General features: G+C 35.4%; 1 non-coding gene across 1 annotated transcript; it reads right to left on the bottom strand.

The window, feature by feature from the left end:
• Nucleotides 1-12,887: 12,887 nt before the first annotated feature.
• LOC120101173 (U6 spliceosomal RNA) lies at nt 12,888-12,990 on the bottom strand. Its single transcript, XR_005501570.1, has one exon. It is a non-coding gene; the product is annotated as a U6 spliceosomal RNA (small nuclear RNA).
• Between the last annotated feature and the right edge of the window lie 8,241 nt (nt 12,991-21,231).

The raw sequence follows: 21,231 nt of genomic DNA, 5'->3' as shown, positions 1-21,231 counted from the left end.
TGCCCATGTGTTCAAGGCTCTTCCTCACTTTTTCTTCTATTAGTTTGAGTGTATCTGGTTTTATGTGAAGGTCCTTGATCCACTTGGACTTAAGCTTATTACAGGTCAATAAGAATGGGTCTATTTGCATTCCTTTACATACTGATCTCCAGTTGAACCAGCACCATTTGTTGAAAACGCAATCTTTTTTCCATTGGATGGTTTTAGCCCCTTTGTCAAAATCAAGTGACCATAGGTGTGTGGGTTCATTTCTGGGTCTTCAATTCTATTTCATTGATCTACCTGCCTGTCTCTGTACCAATACCATACAGTTTTTTTTATCACTATTGTTTTGTAATACTGCATGAGATCAGAGATGGTGAATCCCCTTAAAGTTCTTTTATTGTTGAGGATAGTTTTTGCTATCCTTGGTTTTTCTTATTCCAGATGAATTTGCAAATTGCTCTTTCAGATGTCCAGGACACTGGGAAAGGGAAAAAGATTTGAAATTTAAATTAAAAAAATTCAATAAAATGAATTACTTCACTGGGAAAATAAAAGAATTAAATTTTCCATTACCTTAGCATTAACGGGTTTTTTGTAGCTTCCAAATTGAAAGCTTACATTACTCATCTTAAGTATTTCTTCTTTTCAGCAATAAACACCTATACAACAAATGTCTCTCCAAGTAGTGTTTCACTGGATCTCACAAATTTTGATATGCATTTTCTTTATATGATTTTCACACAAATCAGACTGACGTTAAACTTTTTATGTAAACACAGCTGGCTACATCATCTGATCTTCCTGCCACCCCCTCTCATATGCTCTCAATAATAAGTGCTATTTTAGTTAAACAAAAATATTTTTAAATTTTCCACAAAAATTCTTCTGCATATGATAAGAAAAATATATTTAATTTTAAATTAAAATATTATCAAATATTGTTCTATTTTCCTTTGTAGTTTAATTCTACTGATATCTGAGATTACACTCTGGCTTTAATTTTTCTAAAGTTGACAAAATGTGTTTGTGCTATTAACTAAGTAAATATTATCCACATTAGAAAATGTCCCCCTCATACTTCAGAAGTTGATACTGTTTAATAGGTTAACTTATTCATATTAATGAGAAAAATAATTTTACTGTTAATTTCTTTGTTAATCTACATGTTATTTCTATCAGTTACTGATGGAAGAAAATGGTGAGTTTCAAAGGATCTTAGCAGATTTGCTTACTTTTCTACAGAATTCTATCATTTCCAGTCTAACACGCAGTGTTGCTGGTTTTGTGGCAATGCATCTTCCAGGTAATTACAGTTTCTTCAACAACTTGCTTCTTATCTTATATTTTAAGGTGATAAATTTCCTGGGTTTGAAGGTTACTGCATCTAATGTAGTAATGTTACTTCTGGATTATTTTAGTCAAGGTGAAATAGTAAATTTTTCTCTTTTTGCTTTCAATCTGACTCTGTAAATGGGGTTTATATACACGGCTAAATTTTTCATCCATCTGACAAACTGTTTGACCCTAACTGTTTCTTGATTTTTAACTATATTTATAGTATTTCCTCTAATCTGGCAAGGATGGAGCTTAATAATTTATTTACAATTGTTCTCTTATAGAAGAATTTATTTTTATATCCTCTTATTCCTCTTTGTTGTCAATTTGTTGTTTCGTTTTTTTTTTTGTTGGTGTTGTTGTTTGGTTTTGTTTCTTGTTTTGTTTTTATCAAGACAAATTTTACTGTATAGCCCTGGCTCTCCTGGCACTCATTCTGTAGATCACACTGGCCCCAAACTTAGAGGTCAACTTCTCTCTGCCTCCTAAGTGTTGGAATGAAGGGCATCTGCTACAACTGCCTGGCTTTGCCTTTATTCTAAAGCAAATATTTAATGTCATTACACTATATCTTCCTTCTCTCTTAGCATGGCAATTATACTTCTGAAAACTTCAGTGATAACCTTCAACTATATTGTGCATATTTGATCAAATCTAATTTAACTTTTAAATAACAATTATTTAATATTGTAGCATGTTTTTATTTGTTTTTCATTAACTTTTCCTCTTATATTTTAGCTTGTGAAATTGCTACTGGCCTGGTTTCTGATTCTTCCTTTGGCAGAATCCAGCCTTCTGATTTGCATATTTCCATGCATTCTCTGTGTTTTCTTACATTTGAGAGACATTCTTCGATGTTTTTCTTTCTCTTTTACAAATTTTCTCTATGTTTATGCAAACTACCTTACAATGCATGGTTTTATCATTGTATACCAACCTAAAGGTTGTGGACTCTGTGAAAATGCAGCCTAATATTGAAGTAGACTACAGCCTCGTGCAATAGCTGAGGTTATTCATACCATCAGACAATTCTTACTCTTCTAAGAAAATTGTCAACTAATAATTTTCTAGACAAATATGAGGTACCAAATCAGGTTCAGATAAACCATTTAAACAGTCCCATAACCCTAAAGAAATAGAAGCAGTCATTAAAAGTCTCCCTACCAAAAAAAATCCATGACCACATAAAGAAATCTAATAGACATTCAAAGAAAACCTAATACCAATACACTTCAAACTATTCCATAAGAGAACACTATCCAATTCCTTCTTTGAAGCCACAGTTATGCTGATACCAAATAACCACAAAGACCCAACAAAGAAAAAGAACTTCAGATGAATTATCCTTATAAATATCAATAAAAAAAATACTCAATTAAATGATCAGAAACCAAATTCAAGAACGCATCGAAACAATCATCTATCATGATCAAAGAGGCTTCATTCCAGGAACACAGGGATGGTATAACATTGGAAATGCATCAACATAACACACCACATAAACAAATTTTAAAAAAAATGATGATTTCATTAGATGTTGAAAAGTATTTGACAAAATTCAACACCATTTCAAGTTAAAAGTCTTGGAAAGATGAGGAATTCAAGGCCCATATCTAAGCACAGTAAAAGCAATATATACCAAACCAGTAGCCAACACCCGAATGGAGAGAAACTTGAAACAACGCCACTAAAATCAGGGACTAGACAAGGCTGCTCACTCTCTCTGTACCTACCTAATATAGTACTTCAAGTCTTAGCCAGACAAATTAGACAACAAAATGAGGTCAAAGGGATAAAATTGGAAAGGAAGAAGTCAAAATATCACTATTTGCAGATGATATGATAGTATACTTGAGCAACCCCCCAAGATTCCCCCAGATAACTCCTAAACCTGATAAACAACTTCAGTAAAGTGGTTGGATATTTAATTAACTCAAAGAGATCAGTATCCTTCCTCTACTCAAAGGACAAATAGGCTGAGAAAGGAATTAGGGAAATGACACCCTTCACAATAGTCCCAAATAATATAAAATACCTCAATGTGACTCTAACTAAACAAGTGAAACATGGGTAGGACAAGAACTTCAAGACTCTGATGAAAGAAATTGAAGAAGATCACAGAAAATGAAAGACCTCCCATGTTCATAGATTATCATGGTTAATATAATAAATATGCCCATTTTCCAAAAGCAATCTACAGATTCAATGCACACCCCATCAAAATTCCTACTCAATTCTTCATAGAGTTAGAAAGAGCAATTTGCAAATTTATTTGGAGGAACAAAAAACCCAGGTTAATGATAACTATCCTCAACAATAAAAGAACTTCTGGGGGAATCACCATCCCTGACCTCAAGCAGTATTACAAAACAATAGTGATGAAAACTGTATGGTATTAGTACAGAGACAGGCAGGTAGATCAATGGAATAGAATTGAAGACCCAGAAATAAACCCACTCACCTATGGTCACTTGATATTTAATAAAGGATCTAAAACCAACCAGTGGAAAAGAGACAGCATTTACAAAAAAATAGTGCTGATTCAACTGGAGGTCAGCATATAGAAGAATGCAAATTGATCCATTTTTATCATCTTGTACAAAGCTCAAGTCCAAGTGGATCAAGGACCTCCACATAAAACCAGACACACTGAAAATAATACAAGAGGAAGTGGGGAAGAGCCTTGAAAACATAGGCATGGGGGAAAATTTCCTTAACCGAACACTTATGACTTATGCTCTAAGATCAAGAATCGACAAATGAGACTTTTCATAATATTGCAAAGCTTCTGTAAGGCAAAGGACACTGTCAATAGAACAAAATGGCAACCAACAGATTGGGAAAAGATCTTTACCAATCCTACATCAGATAGAGAGCTAATGTCCAATATATGTACACAATCCGTGAAGCTAGACTCCATAGAGTCAGATAACCCTATTTAAAAAAATGGGATACAGAGCTAAACAAAGAATTCTCAACTGAGGAATATCAAAAGACCATGATGCACCTAAAGAAATGTTCAACAACTTTAGTCATCAGGGAAATACAAGTCAAACAACCCTAGGATTCTACTTTACACCCGTCAGAATTGCTACGACCATAACTCAGGTGACCACAGATGCTGGCAAGGATATGGAGAAAGAGGAATACACCATTGTTGGTGGGATTGCAAGCTGATATAACTGCTCTGGAAATCAGTTGGTGGTTCTTTAGAAAATTAGACATAGTACTACCTGAAGACCCAGCTATACCACTCCTGGGCATGCACCCGAAAGATGCTCCAACCTATAGCAAGGACACATGCTCTACTATGTTCCAGAAGCTTTAGTTATAATATCCATAAGTTGGAAAGAACCAAGAAGTCCTTCAACATAGGAATGAATAGAGAAAATGTGGTACTTTTACACAATAGAATACTACTCAACTATTAAAAACAATGACTTCATGAAATTCTTAGGCAAATGGATGGAACTAGAAAATATCATCCGGAGTGAGGTAACCCAATCACAGAAAAACACACATGGTATATACTCACTGATAAGTGGATATTAGCCCAAACACTCAGATTACCCAAGATACAATCCACAGATGACATGAAGCTCAAGAAGAAGAACAATCAAAGTGTGGATGCTTCAGTCCTTCTTAGAAGGGAATACTCATAGGAAGAAATATTCATAGGAAGAAATACAGAGACTGGAGCAGAGACTGAAGTAGAGACTGAAGGAAAGGCCATATAAAGATTGCCCAAATGGGGATCCAGCCACCAAACCCAGACAATATTGCTGATGCCAAGAAGTGCAGGCTGACAGGAGCCTGATATAGCTATCTCCTGAGAGGCTCTACCAGAACATGACAAATACATATAGGAATACTCACAGCCAACCATTGAACTAAGAACGTGGTCCCCCATTGGAGGAGTTAGAGAAAGGATTGAAGGAGCTGAAGGGGTTTGCAACCCTATAAGAACAACAATAGCAACCAACCAGAGCTCCCAGGTACTAAACCACCATCCATAGACAGACCCATGGCTCTAACTGCATATGTAGTAGAGGATTGCCTTGTTGGGCACCAATGGGAGTAGAAGCACATGGTCCTGCCAAAGCTAGACCGCCCCCCTCCAGTGTAGGGAAATGTCAGGGTGGGGAGGCGGGAAGTGGTGGGTGGATGGGTGGGGAAACACCCTCATAGAAGCAGGGGGATAGGAATGGGATAGGGGGTTTATGGATGGGTAACCGGGAAAGGGAATAACATTTGAAATGTAAATAAAAATTATCCAATAAAAAAGAGGGAACAAAACACTCACAGGAGGAAATATGGAGACAAAGTGTGGAGCAGAGACTGAAGAAAAGGCCATCCAGAGACTGTCACTCCTGGGATCCATTCTACATGTAGTCACCAAACCCAGTCCTTATTGGGGATTCCCAGAGGTGCATGTTAACAGGAGCTCGGTATAGCTGTCTCCTGAGAGGCTCTGCCAGAGCCTGACAAATACAGATGTGGATGCTTGCAACCATTGAACTGAGAATGGGGTCTTGAATGGAGGAGTTAGAGAAAAGACTGAGGTAGTTGAAGAGATTTGCAACCCCATAGGAAGAACAACAATATCAATCAACCAGACACCCCAATGCTCCCAGGAACTAAACCATCAACCAAAGAATACACATTTAGAGACCCATGGCCCCATCTACATATGTAGCAGAGTATGGGCTTCTCAGGCATCAATGGTAGGAGTGGCTCATGGTCCTCTGAAGACTCAATGCTCCAGTGTAGGGGAATGCCACGGTGGTGAGGCGAGACGTAGTGAGGAGTTGAGGGGAGCATCCTCATGGAGTAAGGGGGGTTGGAGGATAGGATGGGGGGTTTCTAGATGGGAAACTAGGAAATGAAATAACATTTGAAATGTAAATAAAGAAAATATCCAATATATGAAAAGAAAAATAGAAAAGTTACCTGAACAAAGTTTTCATGAGTTCAAGATGTCTACAATTATAAGAATAAGCTTCATATGAAAAAAAACTTGTTTTTCCCTAGAAATACATAAATAAATAACAATAGCCAGTTGCAATGATGATCTAAAGTAAACTTATTCCTACCTGCTATATCTTGGAAGGGTACAAAAGCATAATTCAAGAAAATAATCTGTGTTTTTTGAAGAAACTCAAATCGTAAGATTATTGTCTTGGTTTCTTGGAGTTTCGTCATAACTACTCAGAGTTTTCCTCACAGGACTCCATTTTTGGATATTGTTTTGAAAATATATGACACCCTTAATTACTTAGGGTCCTTTACAGATAAAGAGATGTTTTCAATTCCTGGGTCAATCGTTCTTTATCTTTTACTATCTTTCTCTTTCGTTTTGTCTGATTTGTTTTTATGTTTTCTCCCTTAAATTAACTGAAGTTTGCTTCTGTGTTTTGTCAATAGCTATGCACAATGCATTCATGGTTAGGAAATGAGAAAAATAGGTCTTTCACTGGAGACTTTACGTTCACTAACTTTAAATCTAGGATCTAGTAGGGCTGTGCCAACTTTGTACATGGTGACACGACTTTGTCATCTATAAATGTGGTGGATTACATTCGTATCTCTCTTGGGTTGCCCAGAGCACCCATGCCTTCTCTTCTCTCTTTTCTACTTCCAGTCCACATTTACCCTACAAATATCTTTCCCATATTCATGAGTTAATTGTGTCCCACTGAGTTCCAATAGGTTCATCTACATGAATTTGAGTTTGAAAGTGTATTTTGGGAACAAGTGGGTTCATCTGTGGAGGTAAAAGTGATTATTATACAACGCCCTCTCCCCAGATTCCTTAGCTCCCAATAGTTTAGCAGTAATCAGTAAGGCCAAATCAGCCCTTCCCTATCCATAGCTTATTTATAACCTTCCCAACCTTCTATAGGTTCAGTACCAGGAAGCACAACTGACTTAAGTTTACACTTGCCATGGTTGTGTATGCTTAAAAGATATTACTTCATAGCCCTTTCCTCTATATTTAGATCATTCAGTTTCTTCCTACTCTTCTGTTGTAGTTCTTTGAATCTTACAGATATAGTGTAAATGTAATATTTAAGGCTATGTATTTTCAGCATTTTGTGCAGCCATGGGCCTCTGAATTCATTTCTATTTTTCTTCCTTTTTGATGCTAAGTTCACAGAATTGTTCTTTCTCAGAGAACATATGCGCTTTGAAGGTCTTTGTACTGTAATCTTCCACTATCAAACTGCACTCCCATTGATATGATGTTAATTTATAGCAAAGAGGAAACATCTAATCTTGTTCTCAAAAAATAATCATTCTTTTATGGAGTTGTGCTCCCAGCTATGAATTCCATTTAGTTTCTTTTCCTTTTGTTTTTGAACCCCCTTCCCATCATTTAATGATGCAGGCAGACCAGAAAAAGCTGGTAAATTAGAAGAATAAAAATGCGCTTAACATTGGTGAGATAAATACTCTGTAAAAATCTCCCAAGGAATATGCTGTTGCAGACAAGGGTATGGTTCTGTTTGCTGATGGTTATCTCCCTTTCCTTTGAGAGCATGAGGACCAATTTTTATTAACTTTCAATAGGAGGATCGGGTGGCTTCACAAAGTGAAACCTTGGATTTCTCTTAAAAGTGAAGTTCTCAGATATTTTCTCTCCATCTTATCCATTTTGACATTTCAGAAAAAGGTAAGAATCTGTGGCCCCAGTGGATTCTGCATCCTGTGAGAACACTTCAGATCATGTCCTCAGTATGCCAATCCCTCCATATTCCAAGTTAGACTTTTGTCTAATACACTTGGAGACAGAAATAGGGAAGATCCAACTGAATTTCAACTTTTCTGTCTTTTCCAGTTACTATAAAAATAGGAGTGAAAACGTCCCTGATCTTTATGTGTTGGGACTAAAACCAGCATTTCCAGCATTGTTTCAGTTTGATTTGCTCTTCACTTTTAAAAAGGAGATCCAATCAACCTAATCATTAACATAGCCTATATTCTTTTCCTTTTATTAAGACAGTTGGGGGCTGAGAGTCACACAATCACACTGAATCAAGCAACATGATTTGACCTTATTTGGCTTGTTTTTGAAATGACAAATTTGTTTTGCTAATATATTGACCAATGTTGTCCAGAGAAACAAATATAATCATGTGGATGCATAGGGAACCAATGGAATATTCATATATATATATATATATATATAGAGAGAGAGAGAGATGATAGATAGATAGATAGATAGATAGATAGATAGATAGATGATAGATAGATAGATAGATAGATAGATAGATAGATAGATAGATAGGTGGAGGGGTAAGGTATAGAAACATTTGATTAAAAAAATTGGCTCAGTAAATTATGGAAGATGATACCTAAGATTTTCAAACTGAAGAAGCAAGTGATGTGATAATATAGGTTCATTTTGATGTAAAAGCCTGAGAAGAAATAGAACTGATTTTACAAATTCTGGTGTGAATGTGAGTCTAAAGGCTAAATAGGTTTGTTCACTCTGAAAAGTCTTAAAGCAGAGTGAACTGACTCATGCTTCAACTTTTGTTCTAGTTTGTTGATTTTTTTCAACACTCTAGATGAGGTCATCAGCAATAGAGCATGCATTCTATATTATATTCTCTATACATTAACGTGACTCCCATCCAAAATATCCTCATAGAATCATGCATATTAAAGATATAACATCTGTTTGAACCATGTTTAACACACGTAATTAACAGTTATAGCCAGATTAAGTCACATTTTTACTGTTTGTTGCTTAAAGCCTTTTTATGCCATTTCTCTTATATCTAAGAGATGTAGCATTTCTTAATTTTTTGATATTTAACCCTAACATGGATTTATGCTTTAATGATCATTAATTTCATTTTATTTGTGTGATTGTAATAAAATAGCCACATTCATTTTATATTCAATATTTAATAGAAAAGTGTAATAAGAATAAAAATGTGTACTGTAAAAAGAAGCATGAATTGTAATTTTTGAAAATATTAAGAGAAACCTTAAACACAAGCCTAAAAGGAAAGCTCTAATTACATTATTATTCTCATTCCCTGTTTCCTTTCTCTTCTGAGGGGGATGCAAGTTTATTCACATAAGTGCTTGTCCTTACGGCTATGTGGTACCACTGTGTAATCAATCAAACACTAAATGCATCACTAATTGGAATTCTTCACATCTAATATGCTTTTTCTAATGTCATAGTAAGGTGTGAGCATTACAGTACATGAAATGGGTACATTTGTGTTCTATTCTAACCGCAGCACACTGCAAGCATCTCAGCTCCAGTTCACACCTTAGCTTTGATTTTACAGTTTTCAAGACACACTTAACTGAGTATATTTAAAACTATGTACTAACATGGAGAAAAATGTCTGGATATGAAAGAAGTGATTTTGATCTTTGCCATAATTTTATATTCTGTTAAGTCCACACGTATAGAATTCATCACGTTCAAACAGGTCATTACCAAAATAACTGTTCCTGTTGATTTGCCATCATAAGAAATTTTGGAGATAACAAGCATATATTTTCTTGTTTTTCATATGTTAGGTTACAGAAAAGGATAGTCATGCCCTCCCTTCCAATAGATAGAAAAAGAATGCAGCCCGAGGTGTGACTTCAGCAATTTTGAAAAGTAGTTCACCTCAAAATGACTTATTAGCTCATTAACACTTGAAGGTGGAATGGTTTTTAGATTAACAAGCTTCAGTGAGCACAGAGTGAGCAAAGGCACAAATACATCTGTCCTGACATTATATTTCCCTTCTCATTGCCAAGCTGACACGGATTTGTTTGAGCATATTTAGAGAACACATACAAGTGGATGACCTAAGAGTCACCCACATACTCACCACCTAAGATTACTGACCTTCACATTTGTGTAAATACGCTTGCTTCTTAACAAGTATACAAAATATATGCAGTTGAAAACTTAATGATACAACTAAAAAGCACAGATGTGAATGTATTTCTTTATTACTGAGCTCATTCACAAATCTCCTTGTTCATACTTGTAGCAGAAAAGAAAGTAAAGTTTTCCATTTTAAGGGGACTGATGTAATCCCCATCTTATTTATTCAACTATGCTTCAGTTCACTTAGTATTTAAATGCCCCTTCTATTCTTGTTCTCTGTCCCTCTGTCCCTTTGTCCCTCTGTCCCTCTGTCCCTCTGTCCATTCTCTCTCTCTCTCTCTCTCTCTCTCTCTCTCTCTCTCTCTCTCTCTCTCTCTCTCTCTCTCTTTTCTCTCTCTCTGTATCCACACACATGTGTATGTTTGTGCATGTAGGGCCTATATGTGCAGATGTGCATGTGGGTGTATGTACATTGTGTGCATGTTATGAGGTCATATTGGGGAGACTTTCAGTTTGTACCCAGGTTGGCTAGGAGCAAGAATAAAGTTCTCAGCAGTGTCTCGTTAGCCTGGTCATAGCTCTTCCTGATGTGTCCACTTCTGTGTTTCTATAATCATAGAAAGAAGTTTTCACTCTTCAATTACCTGATGTTCTGTTGCTAAGTTGGCCCCTATTCAGAGCCTTGTCTGCATGATGACTCTGCTCAATGCTACAGTGATTTCACTGACACACAAGACAGCCAGGCATCTCTGGTCCCTCCCTTCTTCCTCAAAGGTGTACATACAGTTGACCCTCTCCATCTATGGTGTATGTATCATTGGATTCAACTAATCACATAGGAAAAATAGTAACTCTAAATAAAAAAAATCTGCTTCTCATGTCTAGTTCTTTTTTAAATAAAAACTTAGCAATATTTAGTAAAAGAACCAATATGCAGTTTTGATAGGAAATATAAGCAATAATTGTGGCTTTATAGAATGAAATAGGTAGTGTTCCTTCTGTTTCTATATTGTGGGGTAGTTTGAAGAGTATTGATATCAGGTCTTCTGTTTTGGTCTGATACAGTTCTGCATGAAACCCACCTGGTCCTGGGCTTTATTTATTTATTTATTTATTTATTTTGGTTGGGTGACTTTTAAGGAATGCTTCTATTTCTTAGGAGTTATGGGATGGTTTAGATGCTTTATTTGTTCCTGATTTAGCTTTGGTACCTGGTATCTGTCTAGAAAATTGTTCGTTTTATCCAGATTTTCCAGTCCCAGTTCCAGTTCCAGTTCTGTTGCATAATGGCTTTTGTAGTAAGAACTGATAATTTTTTTAATTTTCTCTTTCTGTTGTTATGTGTCCCTTTTCATTTCTGGTTTTGTTAATTTGGTTACTGTCCTGGTGCTCTCTAGTTAATCTAGCTAATGATTTATCTACCTTGTTAATCTTCTCAAAGAATCCAATCTTGGTTTTGTTGATTCTTTGTATAGTTCTTTTTGTTTGTACTTGGTTGATTTCAGCCCTGAGTTTGATTATTCCCTCCATTCTAGTCCTCTTTGGTGCATTTGTTTCTTTTTGTTCTAGAGCTTTTAGGTGTGCTGTCAAGCTGCTGATGTATGTTCTCTCCAAGGTTTTGTTTTTCTTTTTTCTTTTTCCTTTCTTTCTTTCTTTCCTTCTTTCTTTCTTTCTTTCTTTCTTTCTTTCTTTCTTTCTTTTATTTATTAGGCACTCAGAGCTAGGAGTTTTCCCTTTACCACTGTTTTCATTGTGTCCCATAAGTGTGGGTATGTTGTGCCTTCATTTTCATTAAATTCTAAAAACTCTTTAATTTTTTTCTTTATTTCTTCCTTGAATAAGTTTTCATTGAGTAGAGCACTGTTTAGCTTCTGTGTGTGTGTGTGGGCTTTCTATTATTTGTGTTGTTACTGAAGACCAGCCTTAGTCCATGGTGATCTAATAGACTGCATGGGATTATTTCAATCTTCTTTTATCTATTGAGGCTTGTTTTGTGACTGATTATATGGTCAATTTTGGAGAAGGTACCATGAGGTGATGAGAAGGTTTATATATTCTTTTGTTTGAGGATGAAATGTTCTATAGATATGTGTTAAATTCATTTCTTTCATAACTTGTTAGTTTCTTTTTGTCTCTGTTTATTTTCTGTTTCCATTATCTGTCCCTTGATCAGTGGGGTGTTGAAATCTGTGCTTTGAGATTTAGTAAAGTTTCTTTTATGAGTGTGGGTGCATCTGCATTTGGAGCATAGATTTTCAGAATTAAGAGTTCATTGTGGTAGATTTTTCCTGTGATGAGTATGAAATGTCCTTCCTTATCTTTTGTGATAACTTTTGGTTGAAAGTTGATTTTATCCAATATTAGAAGGACTACTCCAGCTTGTTTCTTGGGAACATTTGCTTGCAAAAATGTTTTCCAGACTTTCACTCTGAGGTTGTATCTGTCTTTGTCACTGAGGTGTGTTTCCTGTATGCAGCAAAATGCTGGGTCCTGTTTACATATCCATTAGTTAGTCTATGTCTTTTTATTGGGGAATTGAGTCCGCTGATGTTAAGAGATATTAAGGAATAGTGATTGATGCTTCCTGTTATTTTCATTGTTAGAGGTGGAATTATGTTGGTGTGGCTATCTTCTTTGGGGTTTGTTGAAAGAAGATTACTTTCTTGCTTCTTCTAGGGTATAGTTTCCCACTTTGTGGTGAAGTTTTCCATCTACTAAAGATATGGAATGCTTCACGGATTGGTGTGTCATCTTTGTGCAGGAGCCATGTTAATCTTCTCTGTATTATTCCAATTTTAGTATATGTGCTGCTGTAGCAAGCCTTAATGTCTAGTTCTTATGTATCAAGAGTGTTTCTATTCAGTATTATCATTAAGGAGGAGAAATTTAATAATCTGTCACATAATGTTACTTATGTGTATGTTTTCAGGACTGAACATTTAGCACTGGACAAACTATTGTTATGCTCTTCTCTAGGGAGGCACGTCTATGCTATTTCGATCTTTCCTTAGTTGCCTATAGTTCTCAATTTAGGAATGAGGCCTCATAGGCTTTTCTTTATCCAAGGTCAGTTTGGTACATCCATTGGTATCACCTTTGTAAAGCTCATGCATGATTGTCAAGCCATTCTGGTATATATATATATACACACACACACACACATGCTATAACAGTTATTGAAAATAGAGTTCATGAATTTGAAGGAGAGTGGGAAGGTGTATATGGAAGGATTTAGATGGAGGAAATAGAAGGCAAAAATATTACAATTATAGTATAATCTCAAAAAAGTTTTAAGTGTCATAAAGAACCGAAGAAATAAACTTTTGTTTTTCACGTGAACCCACCCTTCTCTTCCTGGAAGAGTAAACATCTACCTTCTATTGTGGTCTTGTCTTATTAGTAGAAGGATCAAATAGTTCCTAAGAATGCAAAATAAATGTTAATTACAATCCAAAAAATTCTGTCACATAAAATTACAGTCTAATATTATTCTCCTCTTTATAGCTATAGTAAACTATTTTTCATGTATCCACTATGCCCCATAATACATAACATTCATGCCATAAATGTGATAAATTTATTAAACTTAGAACATGTAAAACTATTATATATCCTTAATATAAACAGCATATGAATGTAAAAATTTTAAATCAAAATACTATGCATTTTTTAATCTAAAGTTTCATTTATAGAGATTAACTTTCTGGAATAAAAGAATACTTTATTTATTTCCCTTCAAATGTGAGGTGGGAGTAGAAACTAGATCTTTGGTTGTGCCTTACTTAAAATCACTCAGTAAAACTGTTTTTAATTATAGTTGGGGTTTGACTGTGTAAAAATAAGATTTTGGGAAAGCAGCCCTGAAACTGATGTAATCCTGGAGATGGAGCCTTGCAAATGTCCTGACGAGCAGAAATGTTTTACAAAGCTGTAGATGCTCTTTGCTAAGAGGATGCATATTTTTGTGGCTATAAAGTCCTCACAGTTTTCTCGACAAGGTTATAGCATAAGATAATATTAGCAAACACTTTCTGCAGAGAGTCAGATTATAAGTGTTTTAGACCTTTTAAGATGCATAGCCTCTTTTACAATTACTTTGCCATGAAGAATAGCCATTGATAATGCATAAACAAATGACTGTGTCTATGCTGTGCTACAAATGTTCTTGAATTACAGATAGGGGCTTCTATATTTAACCTACATTTCTGGCTTACATATACATAAAAATAACTTTGTGTACAGCAGTGAATTTCCATAGTTTAAAAGTGATCTAGACATCAGGCCTAGAAATGGGTGGTTGCAAGTACCCTTTAAGATTTTGGAAGACAAAACCACCTTAATACCTGTGTCTATTCTTCCAAAGAACTCTGTACTTGACTCAAATCCACAAGTGTTGATGGTATGCATTAGTATGTTTATACAAGAAAGCGTTCAACATTGAAGGAGTAAATAATCGCTAACAATAGATCCCATTACCAGGAAAATTGAGTCAACTGAGATAATTATTAACATGTGAGGAAAATCTGATATCCTGTAAAACAAAACAATACAAATCTACTGATTTGTTTTGCATCAACTCATATGCGAGGCTTTTCTAAAGATGTCTTCATTTTTTTGTTTTAATTCGTATTTTATAGATTTTCATTGCTATTACATTTTTCTCTCCTTACAAGTTACATATTTATGTAACATCTATTTGTTATGTAGGGAGGAACTGGGTTATGGAATTTTGTGATCACTCAAATTTGACTGATCATAGTTTGGTCTCACTTATATGTATGACAGCAAGCACCCAGTTTCCTCAGCTGATAATAAAAAGTATACAGCTAGCAGCAATTTCCTGTAGGTAACAAAACATAGGAGATTTTCTGATTAGTTTCTTTGAGACACATTACAAGCTTGAAGGAAAATTCCTTTTTATTCTTCACTGATTCAGGTGGCCAGATATGAGGTAGTAGTTGATCCTTCTGCTTCTGCGTCTGCATCTGCATCTGCTTCTGCTTCTGCTTCTGCTTCTGCTTCTTCTGCTTCTTCTGCTTCTTCTGCTTCTTCTGCTTCTTCTGCTTCTTCTGCTTCTTCTGCTTCTTCTGCTGCTGCTGCTTCTTCTTCTTCTTCTTCTTCTTCTTCTTCTTCTTCTTCTTCTTCTTCTTCTTCTTCTTCTTCTTCTTCTTCTTCTTCTTCTGCTTCTTCTGCTTCTTCTGCTTCTTCTGCTTCTTCCTCTTCTTCTTCCTCTGACTAAATACAATCCTTCTTTGCCTACCACACAACTCAGTTGCCCCATCACACAGTCCTTCCCTCTTACTACTGAGAGATGAGATCAATGAGACTACCCTAGTACCCTGGAAAGTACCTCTTTAACTTCTGTCCTGCTTCCCAGCTATGTACCAGTAGTCATGCAAATGGGGAATGCCATGAAGATCTGGTAAAACAAAACCTCAGTTATAATACTGTTTCTGTTCTTACATCTAGAGACTTAATTTATTCCTGGTCCCTGTACCTATAGGGTAGACTATGAATGCTTCTTACTCCAGTTTCAGGAATCTGATTCCTTCTTCTGCCTTTTGTGATCACTTGCACATTTGTGCTGCATATATGACTACACTAACTCGTGCACATGTATTATGCACATGCATACATGCATATATAATAAAATGTGCTTAAAACCATTCTATCTCATTTTGCAATGTTTATTACCTATTAAGATACTATACAATTTTGACTCATTAAATTATAAGGTCTATGAAGATAAGAGTTACTGCATGATTTGTCTATTGAACATTTATCAAAACTTAGAAAAATTCATATTTACAGTACCAATTTATATTTAGTACATTAAAATTGACTTAAGATATGTCTTCTCTCCTAAAATATCAATGTTTAAGTGATCTCAATAATATTATAAACATTTATAACATGTTAGAAATCCATTGGATTATTTCTAGATCAATCTTGTTATAGATAACAAAACTCATGTTAGCTAGAAAAGCCCTTTGTGCTCATTATATAGTTAAATAACTTACATTTTAAAGTTTGTATGCTTTCTCCAAGTGAAACATTTAGTTATAAAATACAAGGTTCTCCTTTTAAAAAAAATTAAGGCTGATGTCCTGACTCTTTCATTTTTATTTTAGTTGCAGCATCAGTCCATTCTTTGTGCAATTCCTAGATGGCCCTCTTAGATTTGAGACTCCAAATACCAAAACTATGCCTTTTTCCTTTGAGACAAGGGCTGATGTTGCTCAGCCTGGCCTCCAACTCATTATGTAACTGATGATGAACCTGAACTTCTGATCTTTTTTTCTTCAACCTTCTTCCACCCAAGTGCCAGGTATGTACCAATATATTGACTTGCACTACAAAGAATAATAGATTTCCCTTAATGCTGAGGCATACCTGAGCACCCCATAATCTCCCATTTGACTTCTTATACATTCTCTCTATGGGCTGTAGAATTAAGGGGAAAATAAAGTAAGACAAGGTGAGTGAAGGCATTAGATAGTATTCTAAAAGGAACAGATTACTAGAAGATGATTTGCTACCTATGAACTTCTGGTTGATTCCCTTGAAAGCCTATTAGCTGATAACCTTAGACTTTTCAACGTCCTAGAGTTAAATCTTTATTTTCTCCCTCAACTTATCACTTCATATCTTCACTAAAAAGGCTTTCTTATTTCGTTCCACTTAAAAAACTAATCTCCTGACCTGCTAGGCTTGCCAATCAAATTAGTCAGAGCTAATTAGCATGAAAAAATTTTGATCATCTAAGGAGATTTTTGTTTCCTGCATTTATTAGAAAACAGTCTGTGATGACTGAGTTGCTTCACTTAATAGAGAAATGGGAAAATCCTCCTCCCTCTCTAGCACTGTTTAAAGCCAAGGGGTGATTTCAACTGTTTGTCAAATTTTCAAACCTCGTGTGTTATCCAGTCACAAGACAAAATTATAAAAGAATGAGATTTCTCATTCAACTCAGCTGTATTATATGCAATGCAAAGATGTGTGCCTCACTCTGAAGCAGACAATGCATACACATTGTATGACACACAGGCTTAAAAATAGAGATGTGTGGGAAGCAACTATCTGCTGTGACAAAGATCTGATCTACTAATTATCTGCAACTCATTTTGGGTCCCGTGATTGCTACCCCAATCTTGTTACAATTCACTGGAGGGTGATTTTGGCAGGCTGTCAGCAGGCAAACAGGGAGATGAGTTGGAAAACATTAATAAATTTTGAAAACAACAGCTTTCCACGCTTTTGGCTCATCCTTTAAATATAGCACAAAAGTGTTAAGGTGAAGAACACAAACAATGGACTTGAGAAAACAAGAAAGAGGGATGCAAATATTTATTGACAGCAAAGTTACATTATGGACGTTTTATTAAACATGTTGTTGTTCTTTTCTTGAAGTTGTCTTCAATGTTTTCTTCTTTAGAAAATCAACAAATAAATTCTTCATCCCACAACAGCGACACCCATGAATGTAAGACAATCTTCCATTTAACTTTGACAATAGCAAAATAGTGTGAAGCATGGGTAGAGAGAAACAGCACTGTCATGGCTAACAAAATATTTGGATAAAGCAGAGCCTGAGCATCAAGTAGAGTCATTTGCCTGTGTCTAGAACACAATGCACTTTCTAAATTTGCTGTGTATGTGTATATAAAAAGTGTGTGTTTTCATGTGTACATCTTACTGTGGGAGGTATGGATACATGCCCTACATGTATCAAGGCAGGCATGTTGATGTTAAAGAACATTAGAGCACCATTCTGTCTTGTTTGGCCAGGACATTGTCCATGCACTATAAGCTTCTGGTAATGTCCTGCCTTTGTCTCCCCTTTCCAAATAGAGGTGCTCTAGGATTACAGACCCTCGTGCTATTGAATCTGGCTTTTGCACAGGTCCTGTGAATCCAACTCAGATTGTCAGACTTACAAGGCAAGCATGCTATCCACTAAGCCATCTCCTTATTCACTAAAGATAGATATTTCCTTCACTTACTGTATATTTCTGAAATTTTCACACCACTTATGTGCAAAGTACATGAACACTATGTTCGGTATATTTAGACTATATGCTAACTGAATGAGTGTCCCACTTTATAAGAAAGTTTGAAAATAAGGTTGAGGTGGAATTGACGCCAACATGCCTGTCAATTATGGCTTAGCAAGAACACAGTTTCAAGTAGTGCAGTTGAATTTCAAATCTTCTGTCTTTTGTTGACCAGAATTTACCAGTTCTGAAGCCCAGAGCAAGGGCTGAACATTTAGGGAGCTGAAGCTTGTTATTGGCATCCTTAGTGCTCCTTTTAGAACAGTGTTTATCTGAAATAAACATGAATGTGAGATTGCCCAGCACAACTGAAGCACAAGAGTCATAGATGGTTAGATAAAGCTGAAGAAAACATTCAAAAAGAAACAATGAACACAAAGTTAATATGTACTACATCGTCCCCAACCTTAGGAAATTAATGATGTGGTATTAAAATATTCATAATGTTGAAATGAAAATCTTTTTTGGCCTCAACAATTTAAAATGAAAAATGCAAGTCCTAGATAATGCATGGAGAAATAAAATTAACGTAAATATAAGTATACAAGGGATAATGTATAAACTTTATCTGTTCCTCCTACATATAGAGCCAAATTAAATTTTATTATGAAATTGGACCTTTTCTTTTACCACAAGGTCTCAATTGTCAGCCAAAGCTTGACTGTTCCTATTTATGAAATTAGAAGTTTAACTTTAACATCAATTCCCCCACCTTATAAACAGAGACCTTAAGGACCAACTCTCTGGAAGCTTTCCTTATGAATCATTCTTCTCTGTTTCCTCCTCTTTTCCAGTAATTCACCAAAATTTCATCCTTCCTACTCTTTATATTTTTACACATATGTACATTTATAGAAGATGAGTTATTTCAAACTTCACTTTACATTTTAAGGGTAAATTTTGCTGTACAGTATCCCATGTTTATGATATGTGTATATATAGTCATTTCTCATATCTTCACGGGATGGGGTCAAAGATCCTAGTAAGAGCTGGAAATTGTGGCCAGCACTGAAACACAAAAACACACAAACACACATATGTGTGTATGTATGTATGTATGTATGTATGTATGAATTCATTATACATACCTATAATATATTAATAGTTTAGTAATATATACTAGAGGTTAATAATACTGATAAGGCATAACAGTAATTCCAAAACATAATGGTAAAATTAGATAGATGGGTTTTTGCAGTCTCTCTCTTCTCTTGTCTCTCTTCTTCCTCCTCTCTCCAGAGGGCAGGTTGCACATGCATCATAGATATCCTGGACAGAGAGATGAGGGAACAGCAAAAGATTTTGTCAGTCTCCTCAGAAATATTCATAATGATGACTCAAAGGTGAGTTATTTCTAGATATTTCCATTAATATCTTTGAAGCTGGCTTGATCTCAACTCACTGGAGCATTGAAGAGCAAAGCTAAAGTTATGAGAGGAGGTGATACAAAAAGATACATAATATTTTAACAAGGGCCTTCATGTGTACCTCCTTATGCCCATGTAAAAGAATATGAGTCATCAAGCTTTGAAACTAATACGTATCTTAGAGTTCATCGGATACTGCATACTCATTATCCTAAGAAATGAGTGAGCTAATTAGCAACAAGGCTAAAATAGACTCCAAGCCTCTTAACTTTATTTCTGTGCATTTGACATGGTGTCACTGCTGTGTCTCTACCTTCCTGTTTGCTTCACAGGCACTTGCAAGTTTAACCAAATATTGGCGTTAGTGATCAACACTGGCTGCAGGATCTGGAGTCTGGTAATCTTAAACTGTGTTAAGAGCTCCTGATGAACATGGAGTTGACGTCCATTGTTCCACCTTTCCTTACAGCTCTTTGAAGCAAGAATTTTCTAATTGAGTGTCTAACTTTATCTTTACACACTCACACATGTCAAATTTAATCTGTCCATTAAAATGTCCTCATTTATTATTCTTCTGTTTTTTTCTCCTAGTGTTCCTAGCCTATTCAAATAATGCCCTGATTCACTAGAAAATAGGAGTTGAATATATGAATGTTTAGGAGACAAACTACAACCAGTAACAAGAACAAGGAGTTATTTAATTAATAATTGTATATACATATACATATGTGTGCTTACTCGATGACTATGTTCCCAACTAGACTGGACAGCTAAGTTATCTATAAGAATATATATATATATATATATATATATATATATATATATATATATGGCAATCCCAATGTTCTCAACATACTTGGAACCTGATAGTAACTCAAAAACCTACTGTTTTCCTACTCATATGATTTATAAAGTCTATTACTATTCTGAATTTTGTGATTTTCCTTGGGCAATGCCCAATTTTATCATCATAATTTCATGCAATGCCATCCTAGGGCAAAGTTTTCAGAATGTAAACCATATGTCAAAATAAAGCAAACATAAATCCTGTTTTGTTTCATAACTTCCTAAATAATTCAAGCCCAAATACGTAGCTCTCAGAGAGGAGATGGAAGCATTGCCCTAGTTCACTTAGTAATTTTTCAACCAACTTTCAATTTACTTTTGCTTTGAGGAATGACTTCTAAGAATAATAATATAAAATGAAACTGCACTGTATTTTATTTTGGACAACAGAAAACTCAACAAAATTCACTGCCACAGTCATATCCCAGCTTCGTACATGACGTCATGAAAGAACCCTCATTTCATCCTTTAATAGCCACCTAACTTCCTACAAACATCCCTGAAGCCAAGCTTATTGATGCATTTATTCTGTTTTCCACAAGCCTTCTCTTATTTGTTCCCATCCACTATGTCTTACACCATGAGTCTTCCATTTTAAGAAGTCCTGTTAAGTCTTCCAAATCTGTTATTGGATCTGGTCTCTCAGCTCAACCTCCGTGATATTTCTCTGCAGTGTCTTTAAATCAATCTCATCACCTCTGCTCCATGAAACTTCCAACTATGCCATTTTCATCGTGTCACTTCCTTGATGCTTACTATATTGGCACCATATCATGTTTTGATCAAGTTTGAT

The sequence above is a fragment of the Rattus norvegicus genome, chromosome 2 (genome assembly GCF_036323735.1).
Source record: "Rattus norvegicus strain BN/NHsdMcwi chromosome 2, GRCr8, whole genome shotgun sequence".
In the NCBI taxonomy this organism is placed as follows: Eukaryota; Metazoa; Chordata; class Mammalia; order Rodentia; family Muridae; genus Rattus; species Rattus norvegicus.
The sequence above is the reverse complement of the archived record's forward strand: the minus strand, read 5'-3'. Positions and strand labels throughout refer to the sequence as shown.